The sequence below is a fragment of the Schistocerca serialis genome, chromosome 1, assembly GCF_023864345.2.
Source record: "Schistocerca serialis cubense isolate TAMUIC-IGC-003099 chromosome 1, iqSchSeri2.2, whole genome shotgun sequence".
Lineage (NCBI taxonomy): Eukaryota > Metazoa > Arthropoda > Insecta > Orthoptera > Acrididae > Schistocerca > Schistocerca serialis.
The window spans coordinates 1,115,197,861-1,115,219,924 of NC_064638.1; the positions used below are offsets into that span (position 1 = coordinate 1,115,197,861).

The 22,064-nt window shown below is 43.5% G+C and overlaps 1 protein-coding gene across 1 annotated transcript in view; it reads left to right on the forward strand.

Annotated features, from left to right (window-relative positions):
- The window catches only part of LOC126459358 (GTP-binding protein Rhes-like), a 491,970-nt gene that overhangs the window by 251,042 nt on the left and 218,864 nt on the right, over positions 1 to 22,064 (forward strand). The gene's annotated exons all lie outside the window — the stretch shown is intronic.

The following is a 22,064-nucleotide window of genomic DNA, read 5'->3' on the forward strand; positions in this document are numbered from 1 at the left end:
TCCTAATCCTTTACATACCTGCAAATATGGTTCATAGATAAAAAGTGTGTTGTGTGCAATTTTACAGTCTACACCTTGAGATCACTCTCGTGTGTGAAACTTCGCATTCGTAATCGATCTCAATGGTTGTGATTTGCACACAAACGTTCGATCTGCTAGCATTTCGCGCGACCTGGCGATTGCAGATTACTGCGACTTGTCGCTCGTCTGTGGCATCCCTTAAAAACAACACATAATCGTTTGAAACTTATGATAGGATGTTGGCAGAAACACCTCGGGGGGTTGCAGCCTAAAATGGTTTACGACTGATTCTTTTCTTCTTTGCAATGCATGGAGACACCTTGTATAATTTCATTCGATTCCCGGCGGGGTCAGGGATTTTCTCTGCCTCGTGCTGGCTGGGTGTTGTGTGCTGTCCTTAGGTTAGTTAGGTTTAAGTAGTTCTAAGTTCTAGGGGACTTATGACCACAGCAGTTGAGTCCGATAGTGCTCAGAGCCATTTGAACCATTTTATAATTTCATGCCTCAGACGCGTTCCTTTCTAATTTCCAGATCAGTACTTGATAGTGGTAGAGCTATGTGTGAAGAACGCTTTCTTCAATTACGCTAGCAAGATTCCTGTTCTGCGCCTTACAGATGTCATCTTGAACTCTTTCGTGTCTTAGTACAATCATTTCAGTCGTATATTCTCGACTATTCGTGTTTATCTTGCTGTTATTCCTCGTCTGACTACCGCCGTCATCACTTTAATGACTAATTAATGAAGGGAATGCCAACACAGTTACCTTATTTAACTACTGTTACCATATTTTTTGAAAGCGTAACTGGTGTTGTTTGGTAGAATGAAGTAATGGGATGGTAGTAAAAGAAAATTTATATAAAGAGAGGAAAAGTTTTGTAACTTGTTTTTTAAATTTAGAACCTAGTTAGACAGCGGGTAAGAGAGGTGGTTCCGGTGTGGTTAAGCTTTCAAGAGAAAACCGGAATATCTTTAGCAATGTTACCATTCTAAATGGAAATAGATCAACAATCACAGAGAGAAATACACACACACACATACACACACACACACACACAAAACACACACACACACACACACACACACACACACACACACACACACACACACACAGAGAGAGAGAGAGAGAGAGAGAGAGAGAGAGAGAGAGAGAGAGAGAGAGACGGGGGGGAGGAGGAGGAGGGAGAAGGAGAGAGAAAGAGCACTCAGTGTGAGCACACGAATTCACCCGCGCGTGGCTACTCAGCGGGCATTGGTCAGCTAATCCGGCAGACGCTTTGGCTGTAATAAAGCCACGTGCCATCGCGATCATAACGTTGGTTTAAATTATCTACGGTTTCTGATTAAAAGTGCGTGCTGTATGGTACTCACATGGACCCTTGTCTTTCGCGGACGATGTTATCGTCTGAACTAGCCAAGTCGTATGTCAGTGCTTGGCTCGAAATTTCAGAATAACTTACAAAATGTGCTACACTTTTTGCTGAACTAGCTTCCCGTAAAGAAACGTCGTGGAAGAGAAATGGCATAGCTAGAGTGCAACACTTATTTTTTGAATGAAGATTTCTGCAGATAATTGCACTCGGTTATGAAACAGTTGGCAACGAGACATTCCAATGTTGTTCTTGCTTTAGACCTGCCCCATAAGCAGAAATGTGTAAAAAGCTTCATGAGAAAGCAAGACATCTTTCCTATATATGTAAATGATTCATCAAATTTCACCTAACAAGTATTCAACCTCGTTGTACGTTCTTAGCACTGCAGTGTCCACAGACTTGATTTGTATAGTGAAACTAAAAACTCCTGGACAGTTCGTTTAATATCTCAAGTAAGATGTGCCAATTAAGGTTATTCCATACTATCATTATTTAGCGAGAAAATTCATAAATTAATGAAATTATGTGCAATTCAGTTAGCTACCTGATGAGCAACGGTGCAGGATATCAGGGCTGCCAATGCAATATCTGATAAAAGAATTCGGAAACCGTTATGCAATGGACCGAGCGAAGTGGAGCAGTTATTAGCACTCTGGACTCGCATTCGGTAGAACTCATCCAGATTTAGGTTTTGCCTGACTTTCCTAATCCGCTGAAGGCAAATACCGTGATGATTCCTTTGAAAAGGGGGCGCCTGATTTCCTGCCCCATCTTTTACCACATCGAGCTTGTTGTTCGTCTCTAATGATCTCGTTGTCTACGGACGTTAAATTCTAATCTTCGTCCTCTTGGGATGGTCACCATGCTAGTGCGTGCGTATAATGGCTCCATTCTTTATTTAGTTCACTGAGTTGTCAATGGAGAAGTAATAATAGCAGACAGTCTGACAATGCATTACATTCTCCTACATACGTCTCGGTAATGATTAAGACGCGAAAATTCTAGAAATTAGAGCGAATACAGAGGCTTACCGGTAACCATTCTTCCCCCGTGCCATTCGCGAGTGGAACAGGCAGTTAGTGGTACCACAAGTACACTCCACCACACAGCCTTAAGTGGCTTGCGCAGCATGTTATAGATGTAGATGAAGAAAATGTCGGTGAAGAGAGCTGAGAGGCTTCATACGTGGACTAGTGACTGGATGTCACCTAAGTAACAAATCCAGCAGGCACATTTTAACCCTACTAAAGCAGCCAAGGTCGACTTTCGGTGATGTGATTGGGAAAGCGGAGAAACTAACACAGCTTATCAAAGACCAGACAGAGCTCATTTATTGACGTACATGGAGAGTGTAATATTGTGGAAAGCCCTTGTAAAAACTTGCATGAAGCCTGCGGAAGGAATCACTACCAGCAGTCCACCGTGCACATGTATGCATAGTGTTTTAAAAAGAATAGGGAACGATAGTCGAGCTGCTCCTCATTAACACACACTTCTGTAGCTAATGCTAAGCGACAATTGGGGCAGCGTCAAGAGCGAAGCCAATGCACAGTGGATGACTGGAAACGATTTGGAGTTGCGGGTCAAACCATACAACGTGGCTCTCTGATGGATGGGTTTTGGTTTGACTACTACCTGAGAAACGTTGCCTGGTATCATGTGTTGCACCAATAGTCAAGTATGGAGGAAGTAGTGTTATGGTATGGAGATGTTTTTAGTGGTTAGGGTATGATCCCTCAATCGAGCGTAAGAAAACGCTAAATGCGGAAGGATACGAACATAGTTTACGTTACTGTGTACGGTAGAGGTGCGGTGCAAAGACGATGTTGTATTAGCATGATAATGTATCCTATACTAAAGCATCATCTGTAATTCAATTTATTGGGTACAGTAACATTCTTGAAATGGACTGATACGCCAACAGCCCCAATCTGAACCCAATGGAACACCTTTAGGATGAATTATCATGTCGACTTCGTTCAAGATTCCAGGGCCATCATCACCACCTTCTCTGGTTTCAGCCCTTGAGGAACAAACGGCTGCCATTTCTCCATAGACATTCTGACACCTCACTGAAAGTGTCCTCAGTAGAGTTCAAGCCATCATAAAGGCAAAGGGTGGACACACCCCATAGTAATGTCCTATAATAGATGTTCGGATACTTTTTATCAAATAGTTCCCAATCCTGAAGATAGACGTTGACTGTGGATATTGTATCACAGACTCGGTCCCTCTGAATGTTCAGAGACGTCACTAAACCCGCCCAAAGATTTAAACACCAATGCATGAACAGCGCCCATTAGACGGAGCGGGTCCGACAGCCGATCAGTTCGAGTCATTTCACCAGGAAGAAGGTACACGGCTCGTGTTGTCTGTAGTTCAACCATGCCTAGATGGTCAATACCGCGGTTCGATCGCGTCCGCATTGTTACTTTGTGCCAGAAGGGCTCTCAACAAGGGAAATGTCCAGACATCTCAGAGTGAACCAAAGCCATGTTTTTCGGACATGGAGGAGATGCAGAGAGACAGGAACTGTCGATGACATGCATCGCTTAGTCCGCCCACGGGCTACTACAGCGTTGGATGACCGCTACCTACGGATTTTGGCTCGGAGGAAACCTGACAGCAACGCCACCATGTTGAATAATGCTTTTCGTGCAATCTCAGAACGTCGTGTTAAAACTAAAGCTGTGCGCAATAAGCTGCATGATGTGCAACTTCACTCCCGACGACGGTTCAATCCCGCGTCCGGCCATCGTGATTTAGGTTTTTCGTGATTTCCCTAAATCCCTCCAGGCAAATGCTGGGATGGTTCCTTTGAAAGGGCACGGCCGACTTCCTTCCCCGTCTTTCCCTAATCCGATGAGACCGATGACCGTGCAGTTTGGTCTCTTCCCCCAAAAAACCCAACCCAACCCTCACTCCCGACGTCCATGGAGAGGCCCATCTTTGTAACGACGACACCATGCAGCGTGGTGCAGATGGGCCCAACAACATGCCGAATGGACAGCTCAGGATTGGCGTCACGTTCTCTTCACCGATGAGTGTCGCATATGCCTTCAACCATACGTGTTTGGAGGCAACCCAGTCACGCTGAACAACTTAGACAGTAAGGTGGAGGTTCCCTGCTATTTTTGCGTGGCATTATGTGGGGCCGAGGTACACCGCTGCTGTTCATGAAAGTAGCCGTAACGGCTGTACGATAAGTGAATGCCAGCCTCCGACCGACTGTAAAGCAATATCGGCAGCATATTGGCGAGGCATTCGTCTTCAATGACGACAATTCTCGACCCTATCGTGCACATCTTATGAATGACTTCCTTCAGGATAACGACCTCGCTCGACTAGAGTGGCCAGCATGTTCTCCAGACAAGAACCCTATAGAACACAGCTGGGATAGACTGAAAAGGCCGTTTATGGACGACGTGACCCACCAACCACTCTGAGGGATCTACGCCGAATCGACGTTGAGGAGTGGGACAATCTGGACCAACAGTGCCTTGATGAACTTGTGGATAGTATTCCACGACGAATACAGGAATGCATCAATGCAAGAGGACGTTTTACTGGGTATTAGAGGTACCGGTGTACAGCAATCTGCACCATCACCACTGAGGGTCTCGTTGTATGGCGGTCAACATGCAATATGTGGTTTCCATGAGCAATAAAAAGGGCAAAAATAATATTTACGTTGAACCCTACTCCCATGTTCTGTACAGGTTCCCAAACTCTCGGAACCGAGGTGACGCAAAGCCGCGTAGAGTGGCCGAGGGCTCTAGGCGCTATAGTCTGGAACCGCGCGACCGCTACCGTCGCAGGTTCGAATCCTGCCTCGGGCATGGATGTGTGTGATGTCCTTAGTTTAGTTAGGTTTAAGTAGTCCTAAGTTCTATGGGACTGACGACCTCGGAAGTTAAGTCTCATAGTGCTCAGAGCTGTCTGAACCGAGGTGATGCAAAACTTTTTTTGATGTATGTATTAATGTGGCGAGTGATACGTTTTACTCCCCCAATGATCTGGCTGAGATTAAATGATCAGAGATTTTATATTGTAATGATATTCTCATTATTCCTATCCATTTTATATTACAATCTAAATTTACATCTGTATCTATATGCTGCCAACCACCTTACGTTGTGTGAAGTTTGGTAATTCTAGTACAATTTCCTCCTTGTCCTGTGCTGATCAGCTACACGGAGTGGAAAGCATAGCTGTCGACATGCCTCTGTATCAGCTCTGATTTCTCTGAATTTCTCGCCTTGATCATTTTGCGGGGCATGTGTGGGAGGAAGTAACATGTTGCAACGTACGCACTCCGAATGTCATCAGTATACCTGTCGGTGATACATACCGTCCGAGTAGCGTGTGCCACCGGATTTTATGTAGCGTTTCAGTAACGCTCTCGTTCTTATGAAACATCGCTTTACGATTTGTGCTGTTCTTCATGGGATTTTCTCTGTCTCTTCTTTTAATCTAAGCTCGAAATGATCGTAGACCGAAGAGCAGTATTTAATAATCGTTCTTACATGTGCTTCGCAAGCCACGTCTTTCGTGGATGAGTTGCATTTTCCAATATTTTCCTTCTATAAATCTCAGCCTGCCAAACATTTTTCCTATAATTAGTTACATACTGTCATTCCACTTTAGGTCACTCTGTACAGTGACTCCTAGATATTTTATGTTTATTTCTGATTTCAGTAGTTTATCGAAAACGGCGTAGCGAGTTTCTTTGCCCATTTACGCACAATATGGTGCATTTATTTACTTGTATGGTCAAATGCTAGTCCAATCTCTGCAGGTCCTCCTGATTTTCACTACAGTCTCAAAATCTCAACATACACCCTCCAAAACTTCATTTTTACCACTTAAACGTAAGTCCAGAACTACAGGCCAAAGAAAGTAATTAATTATAATCGAGCGAAGTAATAGGTGGTTACAGAAATTAGTGTTAATCAAAAAAGGTTTTGACTCACTAGTTGAAGTCACATGACAGTGACAAAAAATTATTTGCGAAAATTACGAAGGTGATGTCAAAAATATAAATCAAAACGATCGCACAGTCTGCCAATGAATGCTGCAAAGAGCCACAAGTTTAAAGTGAGCCTTACGGCTTGTTAACAGTGACAAATTCAATACCATGAAAGACAACACCAGTAGATTCAATGTAAATTGATACAAGCACCAAAAATTAATATGAAAACAACGGAGTTAGATAATTTATATTGAAAACAAGTTATTCTGAAAAGAAAATCGAAATTTCTAAAGCTAAACTCGGGAGTTAAGATCTTATATACCGTTAGTTTATTCATTGTATACCGTAAGTTTATTCATTGTACACCAGCACAAAACTGTGAAAGCGTACATCACTGTTTTACGGCTTAGAGACACAAATTTACTGTAGCATTTTAAACTGTCCATTAGGAGCCTGCACCATCACTACACGACCACGCCTGTCACCATGTGGAAATAATTACTCGATACAATCCGGCTTCCGCAGCAGAACGGCAATCAGGGGCTACCGCGCTCTTTCGGATGGACAACTACTGTGTCGCTGCGCTTACGCAGGTGTTCAGCTGGTCACACGTACTCATAACCGTGTTATCGACATCTGGACGTACTTTGAATGTTAGTTTCATATCTGTGGATTTTCGTTGCAGCTGCGCGTTTGAGCACTCTAGTACGGAACGTTGCTTTTTTATTTTATCCGCTTCCGTGCGGATATTTGCTTTTGAGGTAGCCAGCGCCCTGTATTGAGCACTCTGATGGATCACTAAAGCCACCGAGTTTGTTAGCAAAACTGTTTGTAACATCAATATGCACTTGCAATGTATTCGCACAACAAAAACAGTAGCAGGTGAGCTTGTTCCGCCTTTGCAGAACCCAAACATACATGGAAGCGGTAATCGCGAAATGCAGAAAAAGCATCTGAATCAATACATTAAAATTCTGTTATATCATTGGTGGGTACTCTCCATAATGTGTGATTTTCTTCGTTTTGTGAGGGGTAATACTTATTATACATAACTGACTTGTTACGTGTACTGCATCGAACGTTGCCATAAATGGCACCTTGCAGTCTGTGTTAGCGATCTCAGCAGCTTTGTGTTTCTCTAGTAAACAGTAACTTGAATATCTCCTCAGCACATTTACATCACAGTAAACAATTTATTCTAGTTTTAGAAAAATATTAGAGATTCTTTGAGTGAAACTGCCACACAATCAGAGCTCTTATTTAAGAGAGAGAGACTGAGAGAGACTGAGAGAGAAAGAGAGAGAGACATAACGCAATATAAAATAGAGTATATCTCATCCTATGTATTAAAATGCAGCATTAACAGAACTTACTTGTGAGTGGATGAACAAAATACAAAGTACTATATTTCTTATCGACTATAGATATTACTGAGCGGCTAAAACGCCTGCGACCTTGTACTAAACTATACACTCTGGAGCACGGGATTTTGTGATGAACGGTCGCAACTGTTTAGTATACTAGCAAACAAACAGTCTTGTCTACAGAACTGAGGCGAAACATTTCGAAGCACTAACGATCACGGTACCAGACTTTTAGAAAATTTCCTGCATGCAAGTGATTAGCCTCCACATGGATATTGCCCTCTGTCTTCCAGCTGCGACACACTGTGAAATTACAGTGTTTAGCATGTCTAGGGGACCAATATGAAAAAAAAATAGGATAAAAGCAAAACATAAATAAACGTTTATGAACTGCCTAGTCATTGCATGCCCAACGGCCTTGCCGCAGTGGTAAGACCGGTTCCCGTCACATCAAAGTTTATCGCTGTCGGGCTTGGATAGTTCTTGGCTGGGTGACCGTCTGGGTCTGCCGAGCGCTGTTGGCAAGCGGGATACACCCAGCCTATGTGAGGCCAATCAAGGAGCTACTTGATTGAGAAGTAGCGGCTCCGGTCACGAAAACTGACAATGGCCGGTAGAACGGAATGCTGATCATATACCCCTCCATATCCACATCCAGTGACGCCAGCCGCCTGAGGATGACACGGCCTTCGGTAGGTGCCGATGGCCTTCCGAGGCCTTTCCGGACGATGTTTAGTTTTTTAGTCATTGTATTAGACTTGGGCTTGGAAAATATCTGAGGTGTATGTCAGCAACCACACCGACCAACAAACTGTTGGACAACCATTGAGCTCCTGTCAACACCAAGACGTAGCAACACAGCGCGTCAAAGCGCAGGAAGAAAGCTGCAGCAGTGGGGCCACGGATCATCCCTCTGAACCTAGTCAGCTTCCTAGTAATACCAAACCGCGACGAACCTCCAGGCCCCAACTACGCGATTGGAAAAGGATAAGTGATGCGGCAAATGAATGATTTCTCATGAGTTGATTCGAAATATTTTTATTTTGTAAAATTTTATATGTTGCATTATCTACTAAGATTCAAAAGAGAGTAATAAAAGGTAGAAAAAGGCTCACCCAATCCCAACTGCTTGTTACTTATCCAACAACTTCCAGTGGCAACAAATATTTTGCCGAGCGGGTTAGCCGTGCGATCTTGGGCGCCTTGTCACGGTTCGCACAGCTGCCCCTGTCGGAGTTTCGAGTCCTCCCTCGGGAATGGGTGTGTGTTGTCCTTAGCGTAAGTTAGTTTAAGTTAGATTAAGTAGTGTGTTAGCTTAGGGACCGAGGACCTCACTAGTTTGGTCCCATAGAACTTACCACAAATTTCCAAATTGTTCCACCAAATATTTGATTTTCATTATTCTATATAATTACTGACCGAACATAAAAATTTAAAATGCTATACTGATCTACTCAACAACAGATATAATCTTACGTTAAAGTCTTAATGCAGTATGGTAACTAATTAAAGTTACTAAATGTTGGGTGGTTTACGGTGTGGGTTCCTGTAGTCATGTCCTAGTTCATGAACCACGGGCAACGTATGAGTGTCCATGTAAGTGGTCCCGACAGTCGGGATACCAGTTACTTTGGAATAAGGCTGGGCATCTCGGACATAGTCTGAGTCGTGGTCACCTTTCTGCTCATACGGCAAAGACTACCAAATCCACCGGTTAGTCCCTCAACCGTTAGGGGTAAAACTCAATGGGACTCGGGGCAAGTAAGGCTAGCGACCTGCTTCCCTGGTACATTAAATATGATGCTGGCAACAATCAGAGCAAAATGCCTCGGACCTTTGGAGGTGACGGAGTCCCACCTCTAACTGACAAACCAGGGACTCCTAAGATACGACTTGGCAAACAAATGGTAATGAGATGGGGAGCTATTAATATCAGTGGGGGCTACTCTGGGAAGAAGGTAGAGCTGGCAGAGGCTGCAAGTAAGATGGGGCTGGACGTTTTAGCTGTTAGTGGCATTCGGGTAAGGGGTGAGAAAGAAGAGGAAGTGGGAGAGTACAAGGTATACCTGTCAGGAGCCAAAGCAGGAATAGCACAATGGGGTGTAGGGCTTTACATCAGGAAAGAAATGGAACCCAGCGTAGTTGCAGTAAGGTATGTAAACGAACGACTGATGTGGATAGATTTGACAGTGTCTAGCAAGAAAATTAGGATTGTGTCAGTATATTCGCATTGTGAAGGGACAGATCAAGATAAGATGGATAGTTTTTATGAGGCACTCAGTGATGTAGTTGTTAGAGTGAAGGACAAGGACAGTGTTCTGCTCATGGGTGATTTTAATGTCAGGATTGGAAATCGAACAGAAGGGTATGAAAAGATTATGGGTAAATTTGGAGAGGATATGGAGGCCAACAGAAACGGGAAACAACTCTTGGATTTCTGTGCCAGTATGGGCTTAGTAATCACAAACTCCTTTTTTAAACAAAAGAACATTCACCGGTATACTTGGGAAGGCAGGGGAACCAGATCTGTCATTGACTATATAATAACAGATCAGGAATTCAGGAAGGCTGTGAGGGACACACGTGTATTCAGTGGATTCTTTGATGACACTGATCATTATTTAATCTGCAGTGAAATTGGGATTGTGAGGCCGAAAGTGCAGGAGCTCAGGTCCATATGTAGGAGGATAAGAGTGGAGAAACTTCAGGATAAGGAAATCAGGCACAAGTACATATCAGCGATCTCAGAAAGGTACCAGTTAGTTGAATGTAGTCAATTACAGTCATTGGAAAAGGAATGGACATGGTACAGGGACACAGTACTAGAAGTGGCTAAAGAATGTCTTGGAACAGTAGTGTGTAAAAGTAGGATGAAGCAAACAGCTTGGTGGAATGACACAGTCAAGGCAGCCTGTAAAAGGAAAAAGAAGGCGTATCAAAAATGGCTACATACTAGAACTAAGGTAGACAGAGAAAGTTATGTTGAAGAAAGAAACAAAGCCAAACAGATAATTGTAGCATCCAAGAAGAAATCTTGGGAAGACTTTGGAAACAGGTTGGAGACTATGGGTCAAGCTGCTGGAAAACCATTCTGGAGTGTAATTAGCAGTCTTCGAAAGGGAGGTAAGAAGGAAATGACAAGTATTTTGGACAGGTCAGGAAAACTGCTGGTGAATCCTGTGGATGCCTTGGGCAGATGGAGGGAATATTTTGAAGAGTTGCTCAATGCAGGTGAAAATACGATCAGCAATGTTTCAGATTTCGAGGTAGAATGGGATAGGAATGATGATGGAAATAGGATCACATTTGAGGAAGTGGAGAAAATGGTCAATAGATTGCAGTGCAATAAAGCAGCTGGGGTGGATGAAATTAAGTCGTAACTCATCAAATACAGCGGAATGTCAGGTCTTAAATGGCTACACAGGATAATTGAAATGGCCTAGAGTCGGGACAATTTCCATCAGACTGGACAAAAGCAGTAATCACACCAATCTTTAAACATGGAAACAGAAAAGATTGTAACAATTACAGAGGTATCTCTTTAATCAGCGTTGTGGGTAAAATCTTCTCAGGTATTGTTGAAAGGAAAGTGTGAGTGTTAGTTGAGGACCAATTGGATGAAAATCAGTGTGGGTTTAGGCCTCTTAGAGGTTGTCAGGACCAGATCTTTAGCTTACGGCGAAGTGTTATGAGTGGAACAGGGAATTGTATCTATACTTTATAGATCTAGAAAAGGCATATGACCGGGTTCCTAGGAGGAAGTTATTGTCTGTTCTACGAGATTATGGAATAGGAGGCAAACTTTTGCAAGCAATTAAAGGTCTTTACATGGATAGTCAGGCAGCAGTTAGAGTTGACGGTAAATTGAGTTCATGGTTCAGAGTAGTTTCAGGGGTAAGACAAGGCTGCAACCTGTCTCCACTGTTGTTCATATTATTTATGGATCATATGTTGAAAACAATAGACTGGCTGGGTGAGATCAAGATATGTGAACACAAAATAAGCGGTCTTGCATATGCGGATGACTTAGTTGTGACGGCAGATTCGATTGAAAGTTTGCAAAGTAATATTCCAGAGCTAGATCAGAATCGTAAGGACTATGGTATGAAGATTAGCATCTCCAAAACGAAAGTAATATCGGTGGGAAAGAAATATAAACGGATTGAGTGCCAAGTAGGAGGAACAAAGTTAGAACAGGTGGACGGTTTCAAGTACTTAGGATGCATTTTCTTACAGGATGGCAACATAGTGGAAGCGAGGTGTAGCAAAGCTAATGCAGTGAGCACTCAGCTACGATCTACTCTCTTCTGCAAGAAGGAAGTCAGTACCAAGACTAAGTTATCTGTGCACCATTCAATCTTTCGACCAACTTTGTTGTATGGGAGCGAAAGCTGGGTCGATTCAGGTTACCTTATCAACAAGGTTGAGGTTACGGATATGAAAGTAGCTAGGATGATTGCAGGTACTAGTAGATGGGAACAATGGCAGGAGGGTGTCCACAATGAGGAAATAAAAGAAAAACTGGGAATGAACTCTATAGATGTAGCAGTCAGGGCGAACAGGCTTAGATGGTGGGGTCATGTTACACGCATGGGAGAAGCAAGGTTACCCAAGAGACTCATGGGTTAAGCGGTAGAGGGTAGGAGGAGTCGGGGCAAACCAAGGAGAAGGTACCTGGATTCGGTTAAGAATGATTTTGAAGTAATAGGTTTAACATCAGAAGAGGCATCAATGTTAGCACTGAATAGGGGATCATGGAGGAATTTTATAAGGGGACTATGCTCCAGACTGAACGCTGAAAGGCATAATCCGTCTTAAATGATGGTGAAATGTGTATATGTGTTGAGGCAGCTTATTTCAGAACGAGAGCACTTAGCGGCTTTCAACAAATTTTATAAATTTAAACCTTTTCGAAGGTTTTTCTTGCTGATACCCTCATGGAAAGTAATGAAAGTAAAAATTTTATCGCATGCTACATTTTCGCTGTTCATACGATAAACTTCAGCATCAGGTATGACGTTCTAAATTATTACATATTTAGCACCGACTCTATTCGCAACTTATTACTGAAAATATCGGGTGGAGGTTATTGGATTTACTATAAACTGCTCAAAAAACTGTCTGCAGGACCTGTAAATGTGCAGACACGTACGGGATTCAATTCGAAGGAGTAGGGTATTAAACAATAAGCCTGACCAAACTATAACTTCGCTCGCAAATAAAAATAAAATATCACTAGATGAAACTACAATTGTCCAGCCATAATAGTTCACTTTTTACATGAACGATAAAAAGGTCTACTTAAATTGCACATGAGTGCCTGATAATTTACGACTCTCGTTGACAATTAAACCACCACATCATCCATAATTAACAAACTGTTCTCTTGAAGAACAGTGTTCAAAGATTACAGTAGTGCATTTAGATCTGAGACTTGAATAACTCTTTAGTCCTACACGATAATGTTAACTGCTTCAGCTGTGTCACGAACTACGGCATTGCTCGGCTCTGAATTGACCTCTGTGCGAGGGCGCTGCTGTGCTGAGAAAGAGGATGTGTCTTCTTCAGCCTCCCCCTTTGGTCGTTTTGGATTGCAGTGAGACATTATTTCTTTCTGCAGTATCAATGCCCGTTGCCGAGAGAAACACAATGAGTGCCCTTTCAAAATCTCTCAGACATTGATAACGCTGTCTCACAAGAGTGGTAATCGTCCCTTGACACCAGTGTTGACTAAAGAGTACTGAGAAAATTGCCTCTAATCAACAAAGCACGAATTACGCAAGTAACGAAGGTGGCGCAATACTTTTCTTGAGCAGTTTAGTTGCCTTCACACGAAGTCTCTACCAAAAGTAATTCAAATGTGCTCATAACATCTAAAGTACCATATAAATCGCTCAGTTTTCATGAGTGTTTGGGATGATTCGAATGCCTTAACAACGTAATTTTCATGTAAGTCCACCCCAGGTTTAACGCAGTATTTCCAGAAACTGATTAAGGAGAATGTCAGAATCTATACTTTGATAAAGACATAGCTTATATCTTTCCCATTAATTGCTATATCCGATTTTATGACTAATGCGAGTACATTCACAAAGCTAATAAGTTTGACTTAACGTCCGGTGGGAGGGTGTGTGTGGGGGGGGGGGGGGGGGAGCGCATGTGCCATGATGATTTCCGGTGCTAGCACTACATCAAAGTGCAAAAGCCTGTACGTAGCAGTACTTTCCTGGCCGAGGCATATTTACGTTCCCTAAGGTGTCTCCAGGCTCTCTTGCGCATCTGTCCACTGCGCCCCCCCCCCCATCCACTCCTACCTCCCCCCCTCCACATCAGCAGTACCTGCCTGATCAAACGGTAGGGGCAGTCCCTGTTAGGTGCACCCAAGGAATTAGAATATTTCCCGACAGGAAAGGTTATAACAGTCGAGCTGATCTGTTCAGTTTACAAGGTCGCACTAGATAGCACTAAGAGTTGCAATGTGAATTACAGAACTTATCAGTCTTCTCAAGACTTTAAGAGTGTCTCACCGCACTGCTTTATGTTGACAGACTGGCACTGTCTCAGAAAATAAAGGGCAATAAAGCCCTTGACCCCTCCCCCTCTCTCCAAAAAAAGTCTCTATGACTTTATGTGAGCAATAGCAAATCGTCGTTTTTATCCATCCGTCGCGTGAGGCAGTGTGTGAAACATGTATGTTGTATTACGTCCCATATAAGATGTTACCAACCTCTTCATACTGGAAGTCGGGTGGTGAAACTGCCACCTACGGGTTCTGGAATTGCTTGTTTTCTGTCAGGTTGTCTCTGGAACTCTCTCTGCCAAAATGCGTTCAATGCTTCACTCGGCTTCCTTTTTTTAATTTTTTTTATTTTTATTTTTATTTTTTTTATGGGCCTCCTACCTCCCCTGTAGCCCCACCTTTTCCTCTCCGCAAATGCCGCCATCCTCTAGTGTCGACGCAGCACGTAAAGCAGGGTGCTGTTAGTAGCAAGACTAATTGCCATAAACCAAAAATAAAAGTGGAGGCATACTCTGCTATGCCTCAGGGGGCGACGGCACACTATTCAGAAACACACCTCCCTCTGCAGGTGTGAAGCAAGTGATGATTTTTGGAACTAAAAAGAAACAAATAAATAAAGACAGAAATGAAGGCAAAATAGAAAACAGGGACGGCAGTTCACTCAAATGAAAACGAAACTGGCGAGATAATCCCATCGCCCATAGAATTAACTAAGTAATAATCCTCTAAGATGGATTACGTGTTTTCCAATTTTCCAATAATTTTTCATACAAGGTTTACACAATTTCCATGTTACCAATTTCCATATGATCAGTATCATAGAACAGCCTACTCTAGTGATGCCCAGAAGGCCAGTGTCAAATCTGGGGTATAGGCAAGTCAAGGGTAGTTTGAAAGTCTGATTGACAAAGATCCAGGGCTACACTCAGGCAATTCGACCCGGAACATCTTTTGATAACCATGAACCATTGCCACTTTAAGAAATCTTGCAGAAGTAGTGGTATATTCCCGGTCAGATTCCGCCAGGCGATGCTGGCTCCAAAGATAGTCAATGAAAGAAACAGCATCGGTGAGGCAAAGGTCATAGATCGTGAAAATGGTGTGGCTCAAGAGCCGCACCATTGCGTTACGTCGTGTTCGGGGGTTGGTCTGAATGTCAGGGGTAAGGAACCAGTCGATTAACACATTGTCCGGTGTAGTCCCACCGATCAGCGCTAATAGCCCAAGTGCAAGGTCCCACACTTCTGTGACGTGAGGGCATAAGAGACGATGCTCTCTGTTGTCTACGTCACCACATCGGCCGCAAGCAGCCGAGGGCCGTAGGCGGGTGGCCGCCAGGCGATGATTAGTGGGTATTAAATTGTTTACGACGCGATACCATAGCGCTGAAACTTCCGTGGGAAGGGCTGGGTGGTTGATATTGGCCCAAGCTTGGTGCCAGATGACCGACGGTCGTCTGTCCTCCAATTTATGTGGTGTGGGCTGGCCTCGAAGTGCCTGGTAAAGGCGCTTTGACGTGCGTGCCTTGTCAGTAGCCACTGTTAGGACGTAACTTTGATTGAGGTAATAGTCCTTGACTGTCGTCATCCGGAACGGAATATGTGTCAAACATATTGGTGCACGCGCCGATTGCGGGCGATAACGGTCGAAAAGCACCGCTGTTGTCCCACATGGGTCAATCTCACGCAAAGTGGCGATACGGTGAATCAGGAGGGCCGCACATTTGCGGGGAAAGTCAATGAGTCCAAGGCCACCATCGACCTTTGGCAGTGTACAAGTCTGCGCATCAACTTTGAACAGTGCATGCCGCCACAATAGCCAATATACTGTTTGTGAGATGGCTCTGCCAGTTTGTTTCGGTAGCGTAAGGAGTTGTGCTACATACCATGCCCTTGATAGGATGTAAGTATTAATCAGTTGGATTCGTTAATGGAGGTCGAGTCGTCGATCAGCGTAACTCAAGCAAAGTCCCCTGATGCGCGTGAGAATTCGCCTCCACGTGAGTGTTAGCATGCGCTGCGGGTAGGCGGTCACCTCAAGGCCCAAGATACGTTGTTCCCCCACAATCCGGTACCATGGGCGTTCGATGGTCAATGATCGTGGTCCTAGCGGGATTAGCACCGTTTTGTTGGAATTTAACATGGCACCGGATGCTCGTTCATAAACGTTGAGGACTCGGCGAACTGAATCGATGTCCCTGGCGTTTGCTACAAACACACCGACATCATCCGAGTATGCCGCACTGCGGAAGGTGACGCCTGGGAAAGCGACACCATCGACCATTCGTCCGATGTCACGCAGCATGGGGTCCAGCGCCAAAGCGAACAAATACACTGACAAGGGACACCCTTGTCGAACTGATCGTCTGATGGGAATTGGTCGTGATCTGCAGCCGTCCACAACGATTGTGGAATTTGCTCCATCCAAGAAGTGCCGGATGACTCATATGAAGCGCTCCCCGAAACCCATCCGCGACATAACGGCCAGTAGGTAGAGATGGGAGACCCTATCGAAGGCACCGGCGAAATCTAGGGAAAGAATTGCAGCTGGGGTTCGAGCGTCGGCGGTGATTAAGACAGCATCACGGTATATAGAAGCGGCGGTAAAGATGGCTCGATTCGAAACGCCACATGATTGAGTGGGACAAAGTACCTTATTCATTACCTGTTTAATACGTGAAGTCACGCTTCGTGCCACCAACTTATAATCAGTGTTAAGAACGGTGTTGGGATGAAGGTCTTTAGCCCGACAGTGACATGTGACCTTTGGAAAAAGGGTAATACGACCAGCCAGAAAATCGGCGGGTAGCTCGCAACCAGCAAAAATTTCCGCGCACATTTTGCAGAAGCGGTCTCCTAACACCAAAATTGTTGGTAAAATTCATAAGGGAGACCGTCGGGCCAGGTCGTTTTTGTCCCGGACAGGCACGGAGGACAGATATGAGGTCAGCGAGTGTGAGTGGCTCAGTCAAACAGTCGCGGTCTCGACTATCCAATGAAGTCGGGAACCCGCCGATAAGTGCTCGTTGGGCGGCGACGTCTACCTCAACATCCTGGAAGAGGTGCGTATAATGGTCTGTTAGGTGTTGGAGGACTTCACGATGGTCTGTGAGGCGCGTACCATCGTCTGTTTTAAGGCGTAGTATGGTGTTCTTCTTTGCAAGATTCCTTTCAGAGGCTAGGTGATAGATGGATGGCCTCTCGCCCTCAATCAGGGATGCGGAACGGCACCTCACCACCATCCCCTCAGCCTTTTCCCGAGAGAAGCGAAGGATTGTCGCTTTAATTTTATTGAGGCGAATGCGTAGCTGGTCATATGTCAGCAGGAAGGGTTAGTGCATCATTTAGACATTGTTGATAGAAGTCTAGTGTGCTACGCTTCCAGTGTGCGACTTCGCGACTATGTTGCTGGATAACACGTCGCAGCCGCGGCTTCGCACAGCGGAGCCACCAAACCACAGTGTGAAACGTCCCCTTTGAACAATTCTTACAAGACTGTGCTTAAACTGACACAAAATATTTTTTAGCGCAACGCAATCTGACTATCAAAGATCCCTGCAAAAGAATGGCCCTGACTAACATTAAACTATACCTTTCACAAATCACTTACCTCACAAAAATCTTCGCTGCTCAAGCTACTGCAATACAGCGAGCGCCACTACTGCCAGCTAAATAAAAGATTCAAACTACTGAAGGCACTAACTACTGATAGGGATAGTTAGCAAATGAAAGATATTAATAGAGAACAAACAATGTATTTACCTTGATATCATCATATATAAATATATCAGTTCATGAAAAATTACAAAACTCCGCCATCTCTCTCCCCACATCCACCACTGCTGGCGGCTCACCTCCAACTGCGCAACGCTACGCGCTGTTCACATCCAGCTGCCGCTGCCCAACACTACAATGGCAGACAACAATGCAAACTAGCGACAGACTGCACACAGCACAGCCAGTGATTTTCATATTGAGCGCTACGTAACGTTGCCAATAAGAAAACATAAACAGCCTACTTACAAGTGGTAGGGTACTTCGATGCAGTAGCGACTTCGTCATGCCCTTTCTCGCTTGGAACACCCTGCCGGTAGCTGCGCTACTGGCGACATAGGCGATGGCGTCACTGAAGCACATAAATCGCTTCACTCGGCACTGAAGTAGCCTCAGATAAGGTAACGTTCCCTTTCAGGACAAGATCAATGGGCAGATCAATAACGAGAACACACTTATCTTAAGGAGAGGTTTACTATCTATGGCCCGAAAAAAGCATGTTCTTCGAGAATTGTTTTCTTGCGATATGTTATAGATATCAATATCAAATTTGGTCAAAATGTTTGCTGATATTTCGTCTAGAAACTGGAATTTTTTCGACTGGAAATGTCGAAAAGCAAAGGCGGAAGTGCCGTCAGGACGAAACAAAATATGTATGTAGATCTCCACGCGCAGTATGTCACAGGTCAGCCGGCTCGTCTAAAATCAAAATTGAGTTGACGTTAGCGAAGTATGTTAGATTCTTTAGGAGTTGGACCTCGCTTAAGTTATTTGGACCATAGGAAACAAAATGGCGGCCATTTGAAAAAAATAGGGTTTTTCCCCTCGATTTTTCCACTTCGTCGGCCAAGTAAAAATATTTATAGTTGATGGATCGGAATAAAAGTGGTACAACTCCTAGACAATTTAGTTAGCTTCGTCGGAAACGAAGAATTATGCCAATCCATTCTGTAAATTTAAAGTTACCATACCGCGCGATAAAAGAAGTCATTTCGAGAAGAACGGTTTTGAACTTTTGACTACATAGAAATGAAATATTATGCAACTTACGTTCAATCTGCTACTCCGGGTCCATAAACTAGTCCTTCCTCCTCCTCATAGAGGGCGTTATGCTCGACTTGGGCCATCCTGCGCTGCTCCAGAGCCGTTCGTACGGCCGGTGACAAGCGGTTTTCGGTCGCTTGAATCCTGTGATCGTCCGAATGCTTGGCGAACTGCGTCGAATAGAGTCCCAGGGTGACGTCCATCGTTGTCATGGTTTTCAGAATTGCTGAATACTCTTCGTTGAAGTTGCTCACTGCCAGGCAAATCGCAATCTCCACAGTATTCGCGCCAGAATGCAAATGCTTGGGGGCTAGCTTCCAAACACACGCCTTCAAACTTTCATTTGAATTTTGTATGTTTTGTCCCAAGCACCGGTACAATAACTCGTCCTCCGTAAGGGCCTCGTAGATCATATGCATCATTTTCTGAACGTCTTTGGAGAGCGGCTGGTCGTGTTGATATTCGTCCAGATGTCCGGTAGCCTCTGCAATGGGCCACTTGCACCAACCAGTTTCTCCAGCCGGACAATTTTAGTGTTGTGGGTGGTCATCCGTCGAACACTTGTGGAAATACGTTGCACAAATTGCCTTCTTCATGTGTTCCACCGACCTGGAATGCCGTCGGATTGCCAAGCTGTAGCATGTCATAAGCTCCTTGATCACTTTATCAGTTTTTTCATGGGCAAGCACATAGAAAAATTTTTCGCGGCTACAAAGTCGAAATTCCCGAAAAAACTGGTGCGTGAAAAAGGCCGATTTCAGGCAGCTGCATTTTTTTGTTCATCCGCGAATAACAAACATTTCCGTTCCGTATTCGGAATAACCTTTTCAGGGGTGGATTGTAAACACTTTTATGGATCCAAAAATGCCATTTAAAAACTCGATTTTTTGTACCAAAAGATAGTAAACCTCCCCTTAATCCAAAAGTGGAAAACCAAAAGATGAGAAAGAAAAAGATTAGCAAGCAACAGTTATTTGTCATCATATCAAAAGATACAGTGGCTTTGATCGCGTGAAGCAGCTCACTAACCTCTTCCTCACGTCACGTTAAAAAAAAATACAGAAAAGAACATTCGGACACATTTTCCGATAACACCAGGCTCTCACTTATCGTATGAAAGGCATTGCAACCGCAGTTCACTTGAAGATGCCACCGCATGGGTTGTAACACGTTGTTCCGTTCGAATCAGTTCGTCCATTTACTGTTGATCGTTAAGGTCTCTGTAGAACGTCTCCCAATGTGACAACCTGTATTGTCAACAGTGTCACTTCTGAGCACATTCTGTAACCTTACATGGATCATTGTTAGCACTAATCCCTGATTCTCCTGCTGTAGTTACTTCTGTTTAGAATCTGACAATGAAGGGAAAAAGAATTTCTGAAATGTCTCTCACAAAACGTGCAGTTTTAAGAACATAGTAATAATAAAGCTGATACTGATCTACAGCGGTTACCAAATGATTTCTCTCTGCTTTTGTGATATCGGTGTATTCATCCTTTACTCCGTGACCGCACTTCATCAGTTTACGGGACAGTACCTTTCTGACTTCCATTTCTATATACGTAACTAATCGTACCTGAAGCAAAATAGCTTAAACGTATGTCAAAATGAGATAAGATGTATTAAGTAGACATACCCCTGTTGACCTTAATAACTGCTATTTACACTATACCTTATTTTAGACCATGGCCTATATGGTACCATGGAACCGGGTCTTATTATGTTTCGGTGCCTTCTAGAGATAAGTGTCACCGTTTCTGATCATAATGTTTTGACTTCTCCGTGACGCGAAAAATGTGCGATGACGGTTAAGTATGAGACACACACTCTTATTGTAAAAGTTCCTTAATTCACGGTGTAAAATGACAGTCATCATTATTAGGCGACGCGTAGTATCCGTTAGATAATATTATTGTAATAAAGTTTGTACATAGGCCTGTGCGGAATTGTAACTTTGACTTGATCAGGAGAGCATTAACTGATATCACGACCGTAAGAGGTCAAGGGATTCGTAACACATAGTCAAAGAATAGTGCTGTCGTGTTGTGTAAGCACTAGCGTAACGCTATTTTTGGGAAAAAGTAGACAGGTGTATCTGAGGATGGGGTTGGCAACTCCTAAAACGCTCATGGCGTAATAGAAACAAACTAAAGAGGACTCTTGCAGTCAAAGGTAAATTTATTACCAACCTCAACAATGTTGAAGTTAAGCTAGTCTGCACGTTTCTGTGGTCGTTGTCATTGAAGGTAAAATCTTGTAGGATATCAGGGCGCGTCATTTTCCTCTTAAAGTTCTTCTACTCGATCGAAGTATCAACCCATCTATTGCGATCTCATGGTGTTCACGGTCAGCTAAGATCCAAGATTGAAACGTCGATGTAGTAGAATAATCTGGAGAGGAAAATGACATGGCCTCGTATCCTCTAAGATTTAACCTTCAGTGTTGAACTTATTAGCAGTTCTGCATTACGTTTGGTATAATATTATATTAAACGAGGAACTTCGGAGTATCAATGACGTTTATTTGTCTAAACGTCATTGATACTCCGAAGTTCCTCGTTTAATATAATATTATACCAAACGTAATGCAGAACTGCTAAAACGGTAAAGGAGCACATATTCTCACCGATTTTTGTGGTTATTGCATATTTCATTAAGGTATAACAGAAATGAATTATGAAGCAGTCATTCTTTCATTAAATTAATGAGTTATTTGTGTAATTTGAGGTGGTGTATGTTGAATACTGACTCTAATAGGTCTCCGATATTTTTTTACCATTGTATTACAGTGATGAGTGTATAGAAATTACCACTTTACTTTCAGATTCAGCATACACCAGAAATCAATGAGTTCGAATGTAAAGACAAATACGAGTGTTGTGGAAATGCTCTGCATTTTCGTGTTACGAGCACGTGAGCAAAAGAATTATAAACCATCTAAATAATGGAAACAAATCATAATTTAACTGTCTGCCCGTTCATTTTGTTAATAGAGTCTAT